The sequence below is a fragment of the Pseudorca crassidens genome, chromosome 3 (assembly GCF_039906515.1).
Source record: "Pseudorca crassidens isolate mPseCra1 chromosome 3, mPseCra1.hap1, whole genome shotgun sequence".
Lineage (NCBI taxonomy): Eukaryota > Metazoa > Chordata > Mammalia > Artiodactyla > Delphinidae > Pseudorca > Pseudorca crassidens.
Window position 1 is genome coordinate 144387557 of NC_090298.1, and position 18885 is coordinate 144406441.

Sequence of the window (18885 nt, forward strand, 5' to 3'; positions counted from 1 at the left end):
CCAGACTGAATTCAAGCTTAGTTCTGACCAGGTCAGGACCACATGTTGTCTTAAACTGCTGCCCTGTGGGCCTTCTCCTATGCTCTGAAAGTCTTAAGAACCCAGGCATGGAAATCACCCCAGGAGGATCCCTGCAAGTTCAACTTGAGAGCAAAACTTGAGTCTTGCTTCACTCAGGGAACACAAATCTTCCAGCCTTTATGGTCCACACTAGGGAAGGTGCCAAAAGCCACGGGGAGGGCACAGCTCCTCCGGCTGGGAGCAACAGTGAGCCCCATTGATGGATGAAGCCACTGCCTGGACAGACCTGCTCACGTCGTGGACAGTCTCCTACTCCTTGGGTCCACCCTGGATTCTAAAGACCAACCACAGTGAGGACCCCACACCTTGTCTGAGACCCAGACGCTGCCCCCGCCTTGTCACGTGGGATTTCAGCAGACTATACATGGCGTGTATTCGCTGCCCTCCTGCTGCCCTCCTGCCCTTCTGGATCACGCCACCAGTCCAGCTCAGTGCCTGCTCTGCTCCACACCAATTTCATTACTGCCAGAGACAAATGCTGTTGAGCATCAAGTGTCAGAACAACATGCTCCACGTGAAATTCACCCACCCACCCTGCATGGATCACCTGGGTAGAGTGAGTACTAAAAGGATACTCAGCAGTTGTCGGAGAAAGATGAGGTCTGAAAACTACAAGTAGGAATGGCAAGGAAAAAATAAGCCACAAAGCAGCCTTGCTTAAACTGCATTCAGTGACATACCAGTGCCATGCAATGTTGAAAGGTGTTTCCACCCCCAAAAGCACAGTCAGCTAAGTTTGGAAATTGCTGCCACTAGAGATTCATACTTTAGCAAATTAAAGGCTCTGAGAAGGTCTGCAGTAAAGAAAGCTGTTTATTTCCCTATTTAGCCCAGCCTTTCCTAAACCGTTTAACTACCCCCTTTTCCTTCTGGAATGTCTATTACTGTCTCATGAAACCAATGTTCATCAGAATACTGGATGATGCTGTAATGTACTGAGGGCCACAGCTACCTCTCCGGCTCTGGAATCAAATCACCAGCATTCAAATCCTTGCTCTAGCAGTTTTTAGTGATGTGACCTTGGGCATGTTACTAAGTCTCTTTGTGCTTTAATTTTCTCATCAGTAGAATGGGGGTAAGAATAGCATCTGCTTCCTTGAGTGGTTGTGAGGATTAAATAAGTTAATGCATGTGGAATGCTTAGAACAGTTAGAATAAGTGTTAGTGGTGATGAGGATGATGATATGCTGATGACGGTGATGATGAAGGAGGGGAGGAAGAGGAGGGGTGGAGAAGAAGAAAGAGGGAGGGGAAGGGGAGGAAGAAGAAGGCAATAACCCTGTTATTGGAAGGCTTTCCACAGTTTACAAGAATGGTTTATTTGTTAGTTGATTGTTTATTGCCTGGACCCCACGAAAATGTAAGCTCCACCAGGGCAGGCATCTTAGCTTTTGATCACCAATGCATCTCAAGTGCCTACAACACACTCCTGATCTAACAGGCACTCAGTAAAAATCATGTTAATGGACACACAGAGGGACGGGCTCAAGGCAAGAAGTGACAAGGTACAATGTAAGGAAGATGAGATTTGGGAATTCCCTGGTGGTCTAGTGGTTAGGACTCGGTGCTTTCATGGCCGGACCGGGTTCAATCCCTGGTCAGGGAACTGAGATCCTGCAAGCTGAGCGGTACGGCCAAAAAAATAAGAGAGATTTCGGAAGTCACACGAGAGAGGGGCTGGAGTGATTTCATCTGGTTATCAAAGAAAGAGGTGGAGGGGCTTCCCTGGTTGAGAGCACAGTGGTTGAGAGTCCGCCTGCTGATGCAGCGGACGCGGGTTCGTGCCCTGGTCTGGGAAGATCCCAGATGCCGCGGAGCAACTGGGCCCGTGAGCCACAATTACTGAGCCTGCACGTCTGGAGCCTGTGCTCCGCAACAAGAGAGGGCACGACAGTGAGAGGCCTGTGCACCGCGATGAAGAGCGGCCCCCGCTCACCGCAACTAGAGAAAGCCCTCTCACAGAAACGAAGACCCAACACAACCATAAATAAATAAATTATTTAAAAAAAAAAAAAAGAGGTGGAAATTTGGGTCACTGAGATGGAGAAAGGGGTATCTAGAGAGTGATACCCCCAAACCGACTAACGGTAAGTTTCTTTGGGGCTAGGATTATGAGTGATGTGCATTTTATATTTTATATGTTTTCTATTATATATGTAAGTATAAATATAAATAGTAATAGATAATATAAATTTTTTTATATATTATATATTTTAAAAATATATTTATATACATTATATATTGTTTGAATGTTTATAATACGCCTCCATATAACTTCTGTAATATTAAGCTGAAAAAGTACAGTGAATAAATGCACACAGCAACACAGTCCAAGCCAGAAAGGAGACTCTAGCCCCTGAGATCTGAACTCCTGGTTCCAGCCTCCCAAGTCAGGGACAGGTCACATGAGCATCAGGGGAGGACGAGACATCTTTGTGGTTCTGCCACATGGCCCAGAATGCCTGACTTTGGGGCCCGAGCCCCAGCCTTAACCTAGTCTCCTCTCCTAGTAACAGAGCTCCAGTGTTCCTTGGGAAAGTTTTACACACCCACACATACACTACTCCGGGGGTGAGGTGACCCAGGCCTGGTCACTCACAGCATCAGAGAGTTTTCATGGGGAGGGCATGACCCAGTCAGAATTCATCCCAGGGCCCTTACTGGAAGGCTACTTCCTTACTGAAAGTTTTCCATTGGACTTAAGTCTGCCCAGTGCTGCTGGAGGTCATCCTGCCACCATGAGGAGAGCAGTAGCCTGAAGATGGAGCCAGCATAGAGAAAGGCAGAGCTAAGAGACAGTGAGAGCTCCTGGTGTGTCATTTAGACACCTGGGTGCAGCCATGCCTGAAGCCACCCCTGTCCTAGTCAGTATGATGAGCTGATTGTGTTTAGTTCAGTCTTCTCAGATCCAGTTAATACAGAGGCTTGAGTGTTTCCTGGACTGTTCCCCACAGGGAAAAATCCTGCTCATGTGTCTCAGCAAGAACACATGCAGTGGAGTTTTGTGAACAGAAGACACTACTGGAATAGACAGTGTCCCTGCTCCATCCAGACCACACTCCCACCCCCATGCCTTTTGCTGTTTCTGGTGCCTATTCCCCCACTTTCCACGTGTTTTTGTTTCCAAAAGCCTGAACCTTCGAGAAGTGCTTGGAGTTCATGTCCCCTTGGCCGACAACTGAAAGTCGTGGGAGTATGAAAGCCCAGCTCTCTTGCTCAGCACCAACTCTGAGAGGTGAGTTACACCCTAGCAGGATCAGGCTTAAGCCACCCTCATGGGCTCTATCTAAAGCCACCCTCTTGCTGGGTTTCATGTCTTCTTCCCATCCCTGACCACCTTCCCTTGGAGCACCCACTTCATACATCACTGCACACAAATCCTCTGAGGGATGTAACTGAAGACACCAGGCGCAAACCGGCCAGGCCAGGTGGGCTCTGAGCACCCCCAGAGAGCAAGTTGCAGGGGAGCCTGGAGGTCATCTCCACCAACCCCCAGAAGACTCCACGCAGCACACAGGCTGTTACTTCTCCCCTCCATCCTGGCAGCCACAGACCAGAGAGTAAGCTGGCTCTGGAATACCCAGCACCCGGGTTGTGATACGGGAAGGAAAACCAGCCTGGCCCCCTGCTGGAGAAGAAGGAAGGCAGGGGTGATAAGGGACTCTCAGGCATGAGGTCTTTCCTCCCCACTCCGAGTCCTGGACTCAAAGTCAGCCTGCACGATGCACTCAGATCCCTCCACTCTGCACCCTCTCCTTTGTCTGACCACACTACCTCCGGAAGCTGCAGCGGTCCAGTGCCCTGGGACTCTAATAAGCAGCTCTCCAGACCCGTCTTGGATGGGCCACACCATGCCCTGTGTCAGGACCACACCTTAGGCCCTCCAGTTTCTTCCGCTCCTGGGGACACGGGCAGCCAGAGCTGACTTTCTAGTTCTTTTGCTGCCACTAGATAAGCTTTTATTCTTGGCGGTGGTGACTTTCCTGACTTTGTGGATAAAATGACCACGAGGAGTGTGTAGACCTTGTCCCAGCATCAAGTGGCATTGCAGCTTTTGTTTTCTCAGGAGCCACTCCCCCTCCCACCAGTAAGAACCCCCAAGATCATGTCACTTTGAAGGCTTTGATGATGAGCAGGTGGCATGACAAAATAAATACACACCTGGGCCACAGTGATTGGCTGCAGGCAGACCCATGACCACAGCCAGGCCAAGGAGACCTGACGATGGACTTGGGGGAAGAGAGATGTTTTCTCTCTGTTGGGTGTGAAGCTGGGTTAAGCCTGGAAAAGCCAGGAGTCACCACGGGGAGGGTTTGCTCAAGAGGGAAGTCAACGCATGCTCTTCTCTGTTGTTGCTGGGGTTTTGTGGTGGTGATTCTTCTGGTTTTCTGCTTAAGCCAGTTTGATTCGAGTTTTCTGTCACTTGCAACCGAAAGCATAATAACCAATAGCAACACCGATGGATGAAGTACAAGAGAGGAAACTGCCTCTAGCCCCATATGGCTTTGGTCAGGGCTCTTAACATCTAAAACAAAGGCAGTGGAGAGGTGATGCACACATCTGGGCTCTGCGCAGAGCACACCAACTTTGCTTTGCCTTCACCTTCCTTTCCACAGAATTCTCCTTCAAAGCCCAGTTCAAACCTCCAGGAAGCCTGCCCTTCTGTCCCCAGCCCTTGGGGACACATCCTGCTTTGAATTCCTGCAACATTTACCTGTCTGCGCCACTCACTGTTCTTATACCAGCTTGATATTTTGGGGTCACAGTCCATGCATATGTACTGTGTCTCGCCACCCAAAACTCCTAAGAGTAGCTAAGCACGTTACCAAACCCCAGACACTGTGCTAAGAAACCCATTATATGCAAATTGCTATAGATGCTCACAGCCATCCTGCAAGTTGGTATCTCGTTATCCCCATTCGAAAGATGAGGAAGGGCAGCTCAAAAAAAAGAAGTCACCTGCCAGAGCTCACCCAGCCAGATGTGCCAAGACGGGGATTCTTTAAGATGATAAACTTCTAGGTCATACCACGCTGCTCTGCAGACACACACCCTCAGCCCAATGGTGTGTTTATCGCACATCGATTCCTCACAAGCATCTGCTGATGGATTCATCTGTTGTGAGAGGATTTCAGGAAGGCGCAGGTCAGGCAAAAGGAAAGACCAGTGGCATTTGGGGCTGCCTCTCTGGGCAGCCCAGGTCTGCGAGTGGAGGAGTAACTCCCTGCTGAGGCTCCCCCTTGTCCCCCACTCCCACCCATCTGCTCTGCCCAGCTCCATTCCCTGCACAGAGCCCCATTCACTACCTGGCCAGGAGGTGAGGCATCCTTCCCAGGGAATCCTGACACACGTCTCAGGCGCCGTGACAGCATCACAGCCGGCTAACAGAGGAGAAGTTTCCCCCTGGGACAGAAGAAATTCAGTCCCATCAAGAGCTCACATTGTCAATCCGGGACCCAAACAACACATCCCCCATTACCAAACCCTGAGCTGGACCCAAGCGTTAATTTTGTTACCAAGCAATGAAACAAACAAAAGTGTTTTATTCCCAGAAAAAAAAAATAGCAGACCAGTTTGAACCTGAGCTTAACCTGTATATTTTCAAAGACTACTGAACAGGTACAAAAATCAGACATCAAAATGTTGTGTGAATGAAACCAATACTCATCCAATCCAAGATCTCGATTCAAATCAAGAAGGAAGGAGCATTTTGCCTCCCTGTGTGGCTCCATGGGGTGTGTAATAGTGTTCTCGGGAGCTTTATGTGAAGAATAGAGGCTGGCTTCTTTTAAATGTGGTTTTTAAAAATGTTACTTTATTTTAACCTTCCATAAGGATGAATCAGAAATTTTCAGAGCGTTCAGTTCCCCTTGTATCGACAAAAGCATTTCAAGATGGATCCATTGTAATAGCATCGCGTAAAAGCCTCAGGGAAGAGGACAGAGCCTCGAGTCCTATTGCCCAGGTGACCTCAGGCACGTTACTCTGAAGCTGTGGTCACCAGAGGCCAAGGGCAGGCTCTTGAACAGCCTGACTCAGCTCACCTGATGCTGGGCACGGAGGGGCCCCTTGGGCGTGTCGCCTTTTGGAAGGCCTGACCCACACGAAAGCATCTGATTCCAGATCTCAGGCACCAGAGGAGAGCACACTGGGCCAGCGGGACTGTCCCGTTCTTATTCCAACCCAGCCTCTGGACAAGCTGCTTACCGGGTCCCACCACCAAGAGGCTGAGAGCCCCCCAGCCATAAACACACGCAGACCACACCAGTCCTAGGGCCTGGAGAAAGAGAATGCCGTGCAGAGGATGGGGAGCTGACGCCACTACCAACAGCTCGATGCACCACCACAGCATAAACAAGTGAAAATGGTCGTTCCATTGACCAAAGATCAATTACTCCTGTTTTATAAAGACCAAGGGCATCCAGATGGCTAATAGTAGTTACTCTGGGGTATAGGAATGGAGAGCAGGAGACGGAACCCTGCTTTCCATTTTACACTCGTATCCATCATTTGGACCCTTCATAAGGAGCAGGTATGCACTGCATTTATAGCATTTAAAATAGAGGCTGAGCATATGATAGAGGCAGAAACCACAGAGGGAAAGACTGATGGACTCCACTGCACAAAATTGAAAAACTTATGTGTAAAAAAAGAGAAATTACCTTAAATTATATTAGGAGAGGAAAATATTTACCATATTAATGATAGTAAATATTTACTATCTTAACATATAAGAAGCACTTGGGGAAAAACCACACTGTAATAAAAATGAGCAAAAGACATAAATAAGCAATTCATGAAAGAAGAAATACAAGCGGCTAATAAATATAAAATTTGCATCCCCACTAAGAATTGAGGACACACAATGAAAAGTCAGATAACGTTTTTGCCTATCAAACTAGCAAATATGTATCCAAAAAAATTTATAATACTTATTGATAAGAGGACAGACAGGTAAAGAACCTCATACACTGTTCATAGGAGGGTAAACTAGTAAAACCTTTTTGGAAGGCAATATTGCAAAGTCTATTAATAATTTTTTAAATATGCATAAACTTTGACATAGCTAATCCACTTTTAAGGATTTATCACTAAGGAAAATCATCATGGCCAAAGATACATGCATTTGAATGTCCAGTGAAGCATTGTTTATAAAAGCAAAAAGTTGGAAATAGCCTCACTGTCCAAACAATGAACAACTGGTTTAATGTATGATGACATTATACACAGGGAATAACTATGCAGATATTAAAATGATGATAGAGAAAAATACGAAACAACATGGAAACGTTCATGATATATGAAGTGAAAAACACCGTTTACAAATGGTTTGTACAATATGAACCCACTTTTATAAATAAATATAGCTATATAGCCACATTGGATTTTTAAATATCTGATCATAGGCTATTTAAATTTTCTCCTTTCTGCATTTTTTGGAATTAAAAGTCTGTATTTTTTAAATAAAAAAAACCCAGTGCCAAAACGCATCCAAGAATCATTTCCAAGTAATCAATTAGAAAGCAAACATCTTTAACTCAACAAGTTAAGAACCAAAGACATATCAAGTAAGATAAAGTAGTATCAATTCTTCCAAATAACCCCTCCAATTAATCTTCTATGTCTTTTTTTATAAGACCACGGAATCTGAGTTCATACAGATGAGGTCATTGCGTTGCAAAACTTGTTGGACGAAGACAACATTCTAAAGTCATAACCTACGCTTACCCACAGGAAAGAAGACAAGAAGCTTGCTCCCTTATTTTCTTAGAAGAAAACGACTGCATCTTGAAAACTCAAGGTGGAAAGTCTGAAGCCAGACTTCATGGGTTCTAGGACGAGGATGGTTTTGTTCTCCAATAACATTGCTTCATGCCAGTGTGAAATTCAGATTTTCAGAGAAAGAAAGAGGTATACTTAAAGAGAAAATGCTGTTTGCAAGCTGCAAAATGCTGATGTGCAACGCTAAGAAAAGAGATAAAATAACAACGAGGGAGAATTAGAGATCCTCAGTGCCCTGCCTAACTCTTCTGATGCTAGAACACACACACACACACACACACACACACACACACACACACACACATGCCTGGCACATAGAAGTTGCTCAGTAAATACGGACTGGCTAATGTTGGAGGTGAATTTCACTAGTATTACAACTCCTATTTGACCACACATCCTTAGCCAGAAATATCTTCCCTCTCAGTGCAAGCCAGCACAAAACATTTAGGCTACAGAACTAAGACTTTCAGGACAATACAACATTGCAATTAAGGGGAAAGTTAGACATAAGAGAAAGTGTAAACAGGATGCTAATGGATTAATCCACTAACATCCCTTGTCCACTGTCTCTAAGGAGATCCTCCTACGCAGGTGCTAACTTCCAGAAATTGCAATTGGCAAATCCATTCATACTCCTTGTCAGACACATCCACGTGCTGGAAAGAAGGTCTCCTTAGTTCATGCAAGGCTTTGGGGAAGTCAGGAAGACACTGTTTTCATTCATATGTGAATTTCTACTGTAATCTTTTTTATTATTATTATTGGAGTGTAACTGCTTTACAATGTGCTGTTAGTTTCTGCTGTACAATGAAGTGAATCAGCCCCTCCCTCTTGGACCTCCCTCCCACCCCCCGCCCCATGCCCCCCATCTAGGTCGTCACAGAGCACCAAGCTGAGCTTCCTGTGCTTTATAGCATGTTCCCACTATCTATTTTACGCATGGTAGTGAATGAACGACTGTCCACACTCCAGACTCACAACATCCCCTATTATTGTATTATTGATCTTTCCCCGAATCCAGACAACAGCTCCTTTTGATCTTTGACCCAACGTGTAGAAAGAATTTCATTTCTAACATATCATTTTTTTATGAATAATGGGACTGTAAAAGAAATTTATCTTCACTGGCTTTTAACCACCCTGGGAATGTTTTTCCACTGTTTGCGCCTTTCCTACCAACCAAATCACAGATTGTTCAGACCGCTGCTGAGCACAGTACATCACCTAGCTTGGAAATGATCTACGGCAAAACCTCTCTTAACCATAATACTCATAGAAGCGGGTGTTCTCTTTTCATTTAGAGCCCTGCTTGGCAGAAAGTAAAGAGAAAATTTCCCAAGGGGAAGTTTTTGTACACAAGGTGGGTTTCAGAAGGTCTTTGGAGGGGATCAGATGAAAGTTTCTCCAATGTAAAGATGTTAAGACACTATAGCCAGTAAACGTTTGCTGAATGGGATTATGCTAGTATATTAAAGGTCTTAGTCTTGAGCAATGGTATAAAGGAAAAGGACAGAGAAAGGCCTTAGGTCCAGAGCAGAGGGAGGACACTCAAAATCAGACTGACATCAGAAAGTCAAAATTCATCCGCATCACTGTCCCAAATCGGCATGCCCATATTTAGTGATCAGACTGGTTTGGTAAGTAAACAATCATTGATTGTAAACTGTTTAAAAATCATTTTACTGAAAGAATAGGGTCTGTTGTATACATGTTCTTTGTCAAACCCATGATGCTTGCCATTTTGGGCTGGAAATCTGGTTTATGCTATTCATACAGAGATTTATGGAACTTCCAGATGACTTTTGTATATATTTGTGTGTGTCTGCTCCCTCTTGTTTTGCATATGGCCAGCACTGAATATATGTTTGCTGCAGAAAGAGATAAATGAATGGCTGCCTTTGGAAAGCAAACATTTCCAAACAGTTGGCCACAAAACTGGGGGAAATGCTGATGATCTGATAGGCTATGAACCTGATCCACTCTCATACAACCTGAAGGATCCCATCTGGAAACATCCCTTCAAGAAGACCAAAAAAAGACATAAACAAAGCAGAAAAAGAAGTGGACCCACTGAGGAGTTTCAGAAATTGGGAATCACGTTCAATTTCTTCCAGCTCATATCTAGAAGTTTCCCCGAAGCTCTCCCCCACCCCACCCTGCGCTTCGTGGGCGGCCCGAGTGAATGGGTCAGCCCTTCACTGACACATCAAGCCCAGGACTGTGGTGATCCAGGGCTGGGCCATAGAATAACCACTGACTCTTCTCTGCCCAATTCTCATCACATCTCAGGGATGACATCCCAGATCCACGGAGGGTTAGTGGAAGGATGTGTGGCAGTCCATGGAGACTGGAGAGCTGGATTTGCCATGGCGATAGGCAGGCTCATCACTGGACAGAAGCAAGATCATTTTAGGTGGGGCTTAGTTGCCTATTTACTGTTAAAGCATATTAGCTAGTTGCATATTACTGTTAAAGCAATTATAAATTGCTTTATATTATTAATTTACATTCTCTAGGAAAATTATAGCCAATCCAGGAAACGCTGCTTCAGAAGAGTGCCATCCAAGGTGACACCCCACAAGCATTCCTTTCAAAAATGAGTTAGAGGCCAAGGTGCAGCCGGGGAACAAAACTGTGCAGCTCTAGCTTTGGGGCTTTGAGGTCTTTTTTGTTTTCAGTCCTCCCCCTCCACGGGACTCCCAAGATCCTACAGACAGCACAGAGTTAAGCCGTTCCATAGGTTCTGGAAACACTGCAAACCATAGAGGTATAAGTGCCGCAGCCCATGAAAGGTTCCAAGGGTGTTTGCAGTTTACAAAAATAGCCCTTTTACCTTGGTTTCACCTTTGTTCACATCTTGCATATTATTAGCCCACAGGACACACCTTGCAGGCAACTGCTCCACATTTTCTAAATTTTACTTTTGGGTCAAATCTGACCATGAAAAAGCTGAATGTTTGAGCCAGAGGGTCTGGGGTTCTTGTACCATCGTTTTTATTGGATGGGCCTTGCTTACATGGTATCTGCCTCCACGGAGGGATTTTTCTGGTGCGGCATATACAACTCACCCTTCCGTGTATGGCGGCGCTGGGGTCAGGAAGTCCTCAACTTCATCACACAGTGTTCCCTCCATGAAAATGTAGGGAAGAAAGCAGCCCAGCCTCAGTTCCAGGAAGTACCGTGCTTCTGCTAAGCAAGCTGACATAGGTTCAGCTGATGGACAGTGTGAGTCCCCTTGTGGCTCTTATTTCCCTCTTTGCTTTGGCCGCCACTAAGCTCCCAGCCAAACCTGTAGTCCACCTTCAGAAACTGCGCAGGACTTTAAAGCTCAAATGTCTTTGCACAAGTCTACCTCAGATACGTTCCTATTGCCTTACCCTCGCTTCTCTTCACTCTGGCATCCTTATCTACATAGGTTGTCCTGCTGTTTTCTATGTGTTTGCTACAAGGTGCCCTAGATGGAGGAGGGGTGGATTCATAGATGTTTTGGCCCTCCTTTCACTCCATGAAGACAGAGCAGGGAAGAGCATCTGGGCCACAGGATGGGAAAGGCCTGTCTGCATATAGGAAAACAAACATCCTGTTTGTTCCATTTTGCATTTTTACGGGGTTTGCTTTGTATACTTTTGGTAGATTGTGGTTTTCTGAAATTATTTGTTTGGGTGTAAATCACTGAAAGTGGTGTTTGTACATTGCTTGTCTATTTTAGCTTTAAAAAAAAATGCTTGAGTACTTAAAGCCTGGGTCTATATGTAGCCCACCTGCCCCCCAAATAAAAAAAGTCTGGCTACTTCTCTGAAAATCTCAGAAGCCAGTCTGGCCCCTCTTCCCTCCTCTCAGCTGATGGCAACATCTGACACAACTGGATGGTGGTTCACAGGCTGAGGCCAGCATCTTCCTGACATTCCATTCTCACCAGAACCCTTACTGCAATCTCCCAGCAACAGTAGCATTTTTACTATTTATGTACTATTGCATATACATATGAAGGAAGACACTCTACTCTTTTATGGCATCAATAGACTAGTATTTCCTTACAGATACAGTGCTTGGTTCCTTGCATGAATAATGGTGAGTATAGTTCTCTCCATTTACCAGCTAGTAAATCCAGACTCGGAGAGTTCAGGAACTTGAGTTTGCATTTCATCCTTCTGTCAATCCCTCAGGAAGTGATGGGGAAGTTGAGAAGAATGAGAAACTAAAAATTTAGCTCAGAATTCAAGGAGCTCGGGCAGAAAGGCAGCCTGAAATTAAATCATGGAGTATTTCTTCAATGTCCTGCCGCCTCATTCTTTAGCTCCCCTCTTCCGTTCTAAAAACCCTCTTTCTACTCCATTTTCTTTCCCCAGAAATCTGCCAAGAGGCCTCTACTGTTACTCCTCTCCACTTGCTCCAGACCTCCTAATACTTCTTTCTCTCCCAGCCCCAGTCCCTGTCCTTCCTTTCCATTCTCTGCTTCAAGGTCAAGGGCCCTGGGGGAGTGGGGGGGGGAGAGGAATGTGATAGATTAATTCACTCTAAGTCTACTACAATGGTCCTTTCTCTTTTTTTCCTAATATTATTTTATTTTACTTTAAAGTCTATCAGAGTATAGTTGATTTACAGTGTTAGGTTAGTTTCAAGTGTACAGCAAAGTGATTCAGTTATACATATATATAAATTCATTCTTTTTCAGATTATTTATCCGTATAGATTACAGAAAAAACAACCCAATCAAAAAATGGGCAGAAGATCTACATAGACATTTCTCCAAAGAAGACGTACAATGTCCTTTTCTTAATGTATTCCTTCTCTCTGAAAGAGTTACAATTTTTTTTAATAGATGTGTTTTATTTATTTTTTGGCTGTGTTGGGTCTTCATTGCTGCACGCAGGCTTTCTCTAGTTGCGGCGAGCGGGGGCTAATCTTCCTTGCAGTGCGCGGGCTTCTCACTGCGGTGGCTCCTCTTGTTGCGGAGCATGGGCTCCAGGCGCGCGGGCTTCAGCAGTTGTGGCATGTGGGCTCAGTAGTTGTGGCTCACGGGTTCTAGAGCGCAGGCTCAATAGTTTTGGTGCACGGGTTTAGTTGCTCCGTGGCATGTGGGGTCTTCCCGGACCAGGGCTCGAACCCGTGTCCCCTGCATTGGCAGGCGGATTCCCAACCACTGCGCCACCAGGGAAGCCCCAAGAGTTGCATTTGTAAAAGAGACCACAGCACCCACACCTTGACACAAAGGAGTAAAATTTCTCACGCCAGAAATTCAGGCAGTAAGCAGGAAATTGGGGAAACATTCCAAGTTGCAGCAGGCTTCCAGGCACCCTGACTCCCCTTGCCATGGGAAAGCCCAAGGCCCCATATGGCAGTGTGGTGAAAGACGAAGCCCATCCCCATGTCCTCCACCCGGCTCCCAGTTACCTTTTATGGTTAGCCTGTGACAAAGGACAGAGACATCACAGATGGGGAAGGGCCCGGGGATGGGGCATAAGCTCAGGACTGCAGGGGTCACAGCCCAGAGGAGCTGCCCTCACTGGCCCACCTGAGCCACACTGGGCCAGACCCAATTATTCATCCTTCACCGAGAACCAGATCTACTGCTAGGAGGCAACTCATCAAAAGGCCTGGCCCCCCCATCGGATCCCTGGGGCTCAAAGAGTCCTCTGAGCCTCCTGGTTTCCTTGCCGGTGAGTTTCGTGCAAGCAGCCTCAGCGCTGGACTCCAAACTGCCCCACCCCCTAGTGGAGAGAGGCGAGCCGTGCACCTCCCGCCCGGCTCCTGCCAAGACCAGGCAGCCTCCACCAGCTGGGTTCAGCCAGCCAGTGCAGAACGGAGCGGGAGGCCCCACCGGGCACATCTGTTCTTCCCCGGGACTCCCCTGAGGGTCTCTGATGGCCCACACTCAAAGTTTTTCTGGCCTACCCAGTCCACGCCAAGTCTTAGACTATGAGAGGTGAAATATGTGGAAAAAAATGGAAAAATGTGTCCGCGCACTCACACTCTCAATGGGAATACAAGGAGTTATGGGACCAGACACTGGGCGGCTTTATTCTTCCCTAATCAGCCAGATGTTTGGCCTGGCCTGGAGTGCACAGACCCAATAAAACGCTGCAGGCCCCGCTCACGTTAAATCACCTCGCTCAGAGGCCCACGTCAGGCTGCCCTGTGGCCCCAACAGTTCCGAGGCCTCAAGGAGGAAAATCACTCTCCCAGGCCGAGAGCCAGCTCGACACCCCATCTCGGGAGCTTGCCTCTGACACATTTGACATGGGGAGGACTTCTGTGTTTGCTTTAGGGGGTTGTTTTTAGTTTGTTTGTTGCTTTTCCATACATTGACCAAAGTGTAAGAAAATTCCGTTTAGAATTCCTTAGCTAGATGAACATTTGTGCTCCATGACTCACTCTTATAGAGAGTTTCAAGGAAAGGTGACTGGGAGTAGGGCAAGACGCAGCCTGTCCCGCAGAGAGGAGGGGCACAAGAGAACATTCCAGGTATTCGACAGGTCGCCTGTCCCTTCCACACACAGCATCAGTCTGAGCAGCGAGGCGGAAAGGTAAGTAATTCCCCCAGACTTGGCCCTCCAGAAGCTCCCCCAAGTCAAGTGAGGGAGATAGAAGAGAGGGGAAAAAAAGTACCGAATTTATCACTTGCCCTGGTGGAGGAATGAACTACGTGGTGAAGCAGCTCAGAGGAGGTGGCATTTTCTTCGAGTGTTGAGGGACGAGCCAAAGAAATGCCCTCCTTGGGGGTTTTTCTAGAGGCATCCTCATCCTTCCATAAATAGCCCTAACTGACTCAGTGCTAGAAGGCGGGCCAAGATGAAGCTTTTGATCCCAGGGGTCCCTAGAGGCTGCCGCTGACTCGTGTGCCCCCTTCCAAAGTCCACTTCCCCTGGATCGGGGAGAATTATGAGGCAAACAATGGAGCCAGTAGGGAGAAGGAAGAAGGCTGCAGGGAGATTGCACTCTGTCATGTCCTCACCCCTCTACAATCATGCCTTTCTTGCCAGGCACTGTGGTCCAGCTCCCAGATGTTTTGGGGGGGGTCTCTAGAATATTTTTTTAATTAGTGCCAGCATTTAATAGTTGGACTACTTCATGTAAAAATGATCTTGAACTTTTCTCTGAAAACAATTGGAAGACGTGGTGATACTGGGTGCATATCCTGGCAGGGCAGCTTGAGGCTGAGTAGGAGCTGCCCCCGTCAGAGGGCACATGTACCAGTCAGCCTTTGCTGCGTAAGAAACCACCCCAAAACTTAGTGGCTTAAAACAATCATTTATTAGCTACCATTCTGGATGTCAGCAGTTTGGCCTGGGCTCAGCTAGAATTTCTTTAGTTGGTCTCATCTAGGCTCATGTATATGGCTACAATCAGAGGCTGACAGGTGTTGGGTGGGATACCTCAATTGTCCTCCACACGGCCCGTCCAGCAGGCTAGTTCGGTGCTCCTCCATCGGCAAGAGAGGGCAAGCCTCAATAGGCAAGCATTTTGCAAGCCTCTGACTACATGTCTTTTACTAATGTCTAGTCGGTTAAAGCAAGCCACAAGATCAACGAGATTCAAGGGTTAGGGAAATAGAGTTCACCTCTTGATAGGAGGAGCTACAAAGAATGTACCGTTATTTTTTTCATGAGCTCTCCAGTTCATCAGAACCCCAACCTTGCAGAAACTGTGGGTCTGTTGCCATTTCTCCTTGAACTTGAGCTGCTGGTTTTCTTACACCTGATCTTCCTCAAAACCTCACTCTACCTGGAGCCCTGCAGGTATCCAAGTTAAGGAACTAAACTTAGAACTCCAGTCTTTTGACTTGACTCAGAACAAGCATGCCTGACCCCTCCACTCATGCACATGGGAAAGTGAAATGGATTGGATGAAAATAAAACCCAGAAAGAGGATCCAAAGTAGGCGGCTCTACTCAGTGATGCCAAAGGAAGGTCAGGATGGCCAAGACCCCAGGTGGTGAAAGGCAAAGCAGGGAGAGCATCAGGAACGCTGAGACAGACCACACTGTCTGGCAAGAAAGGCATGATTGTAGAGGGGTGAGGACATGACAGAGTGCAAGGTTTACAAGGCAGCCCCTGGAAGAACTCACGAAGAGGAAAACTGCAGACAAGAAAAGAGGAGAAAACTCCTTTTCTGGAGTCAGTTCTCACCCAGCTGCCTCTGCAGCAGAGCACTCAGAGGTGGCACAGAGCCAAGCACGGCATGGCCAGGGAGGTGGTGATACCCTACACTCTACCCTGCAGGGCTCGTAGGGAACCCAGAAGATTACAAAACAGGATTCTTGGGGGATAAAGCATAGTCTCAATGAGTAGACATTCCAGTACACAGTACAGAACATTTCCAGATGACGCAGGAGGATGGCCGGGGAGGGCTCAGTGCATGACGGGGACAAGGGCAAGTTCTACCAGAACTAACGAGCAGAACCTGTTACAGTGCAAATCCCCTCTTTTCATGAGAATCGTTCGGCCTTTGTTCCCAGGAATACAAAAGTATGTCTGAAGTTAATAAATGTCTTAAAAGATGACACTAGAATTGACGTGCTAAAATACACATCGCACTGAAGGGCACACCACCCCTTACGCCATATTCTTGACAAAAATGAATGAATCTAATCAAGTCTTTACACTTCAATTCTAGGATACAGGAAATACAGGGGACAGACAAACAAGAAAAGCAACAGCATGAAGAAACACTCAGATGTTCAAAATGTGGGACTTTTTACAACTCAATTGGCCCATCTTGTCATGGTTATTTAAAAAGAAGGAGGGAAGCAGTAGACTGTTCCACAATGACACTAAAGAGGTACGTCAAGCAAATGCAATGCGGGAATGCTGACTGGATTCTAATCCCTAAAAAACGAAAATCCCAGCCATAAAACACATTTGGAAGAATAACATGGATTGCATATTAATTGATATTATGATTACTATTAAATGATTGCATATGAATGATAATGATAATGTTTCTTTGGCGTGATAATGCTATTGTGTATATGTAAAAGAACCTTCTTAATATAGGAGACGCGTGCTAGGGTATTTAAGGTTTGTGCCAGTTATGAAAATGCTGTGTCTTGACTCCAAACTCACCGTGCTATACTTGGCCTTGTGATGCTGGGTCTGGGACTCTGAAACCCACATGAAAGGATCTGCCAAAAGTGGGTGCTAGAGAGAGAGAGTATGCAAGGCTGGAGGAGGAGGAAGAGACTCGCTCCTTTCCATCTGCTTCCTGTTCCTCTTTTGCCCCCCAGCACTGCTTCTTCACCCCAGTAGCAGGACTTCTTTCCCACAGCAGCCACGAAATCCAGCCCCAGAGAGACACCAGCACCCTCCAACCAGCCCCCTCCTCAGAGGTTTGGGTCCCAGCGCCACAACTCAGAGACCAGCACTAGCTGAGCAGCCCCTCGGCTTCCGACAGGAGAGTCTCAGCGACAGGGAGCCTTCCTGTAGGTGTCTGGCTTAATAACCCCAATTTGTTCTTTATGCCACCAACCCAAAGGATGCTTCCTGAAACTACCTCCACCGCGATTCCTTGGAGTTCTCATTTTATTCTTCTGGTCACCTAGCCAATGACTTTGTATCTAGTTAAGTCATTAGAGTAAATTCTCTCCCCTCAAACAGCAGGTGCAGTTTCTGTTTCCTGAATAGGTGAAGTGTCGTGACGTTCGCAACATGCTTTAAAAAGATTCGGCCAAAAGGAAAAACTATCGATACAGAGATAGTGTACATAAGTATAGATATAATGCACACATACATGAACATATACTGAGACAAAGGAAAGAGAGACGGAAGTGTTGCATCTAGGTGGTGAGTACGTGGGTGCTCATCATATTAGACCTTCACTTTTCTGTGAGTGTAAAATCTGTCACATTAGAAGTTTAAATAAAAGAAGAAAATAAGGAAAATAATACCCAACTCATGTTATAGCTATAAGAAGTAAGTTGAGATACCCATTAGGAAAAAAAAAATACTTTGCCATTTGCCCAAGTACATCTGCAGCCCCAAAGGCCATTTACCCCATGAAAAGTTCGGGCCTTGCTGGTCTGGCTCCTTTCCTGGACGGAGAAAGCACGTGGATGTGCGAGCCGTAACCCAGTACCTGCCAAGAGCATCTGCACCTGCCGTCACCCACAGAGGCCCTGACTTGACAGAATCCGGGGCAGGCGGGGGGTCTTTCACACGGGCCAAATCATTCCAGCAGAAAAGAATCTGTGCCTTTATTGGAGACAAAGAGGACATTTCAGAAACTTCCCTGAGAAATCACTTCAACCATTATGATCGTCCCCATCAGTTCCAAACCTCTGACCTAAACCCCTCATGCTCCAGACGAAGCCCCTTCTTTTTGCTCTTTCTTCCCACAGAAGCCCCTTTTTCTATGAAAGAAGGCCTCTCCTATACCTTATGAAGCGACCCTGCACCCATGTCTTAGCAGAATGCCATCACAACCCTGTAACCAGCTTCATTGTTCTTTCCCTTTCTTTTCACTTGTTTTGGGTCCAGCCTCATATACTAGTTTAAGGTGTACAACATAGTGATCTGATATATGTATATATTGCAAAATGATTCTCATAATAAGACATCATTATTTCTTAAACACTATCTTGCTTTTCCTCCAAGCCTCTGACTACTGAGCCGCAATGAAAAGCTGGCCTCTCTTTTGGTCCTAATCACTATACCCCACGTTGTGCTGGGCTTCCATCTGTTGTTTCCGGATAGAGGTTCATTTGCTTAATACCTTTGGTCAATCAGTGTATATCCCACTGCAGGTCATTTCACCAATATCCTTCCCTTTGTTGGCTCCACCCTCTACTGATTCAATTTTGGTAAACACAGCTGGTTTTACTGCCTTAAGGAAAACATTTGGCTACCTCAGCCCCATTAAATTTCACCCAGACAAGGAAGGTGTGTGTGAATTCTAATATGATCTTAAAATAGAAGGCCAGGGAGTCAACCGCCCATCTCTGGAGGCTCTTTGCAAAGCTTGTCGTGGAGACGACCACGAAAGAGGCAGTGCCAAGATGAAATAGCGAGCCCCACCCCAGGAAAG

The 18885-nt window shown here is 46.4% G+C and overlaps 1 long non-coding RNA gene across 9 annotated transcripts in view; it reads right to left on the reverse strand.

Moving 5' to 3' along the window:
* LOC137222094 (uncharacterized) overlaps window positions 1-18885 on the reverse strand; it is a 143230-nt gene that overhangs the window by 62217 nt on the left and 62128 nt on the right. The window lies entirely within an intron of this gene.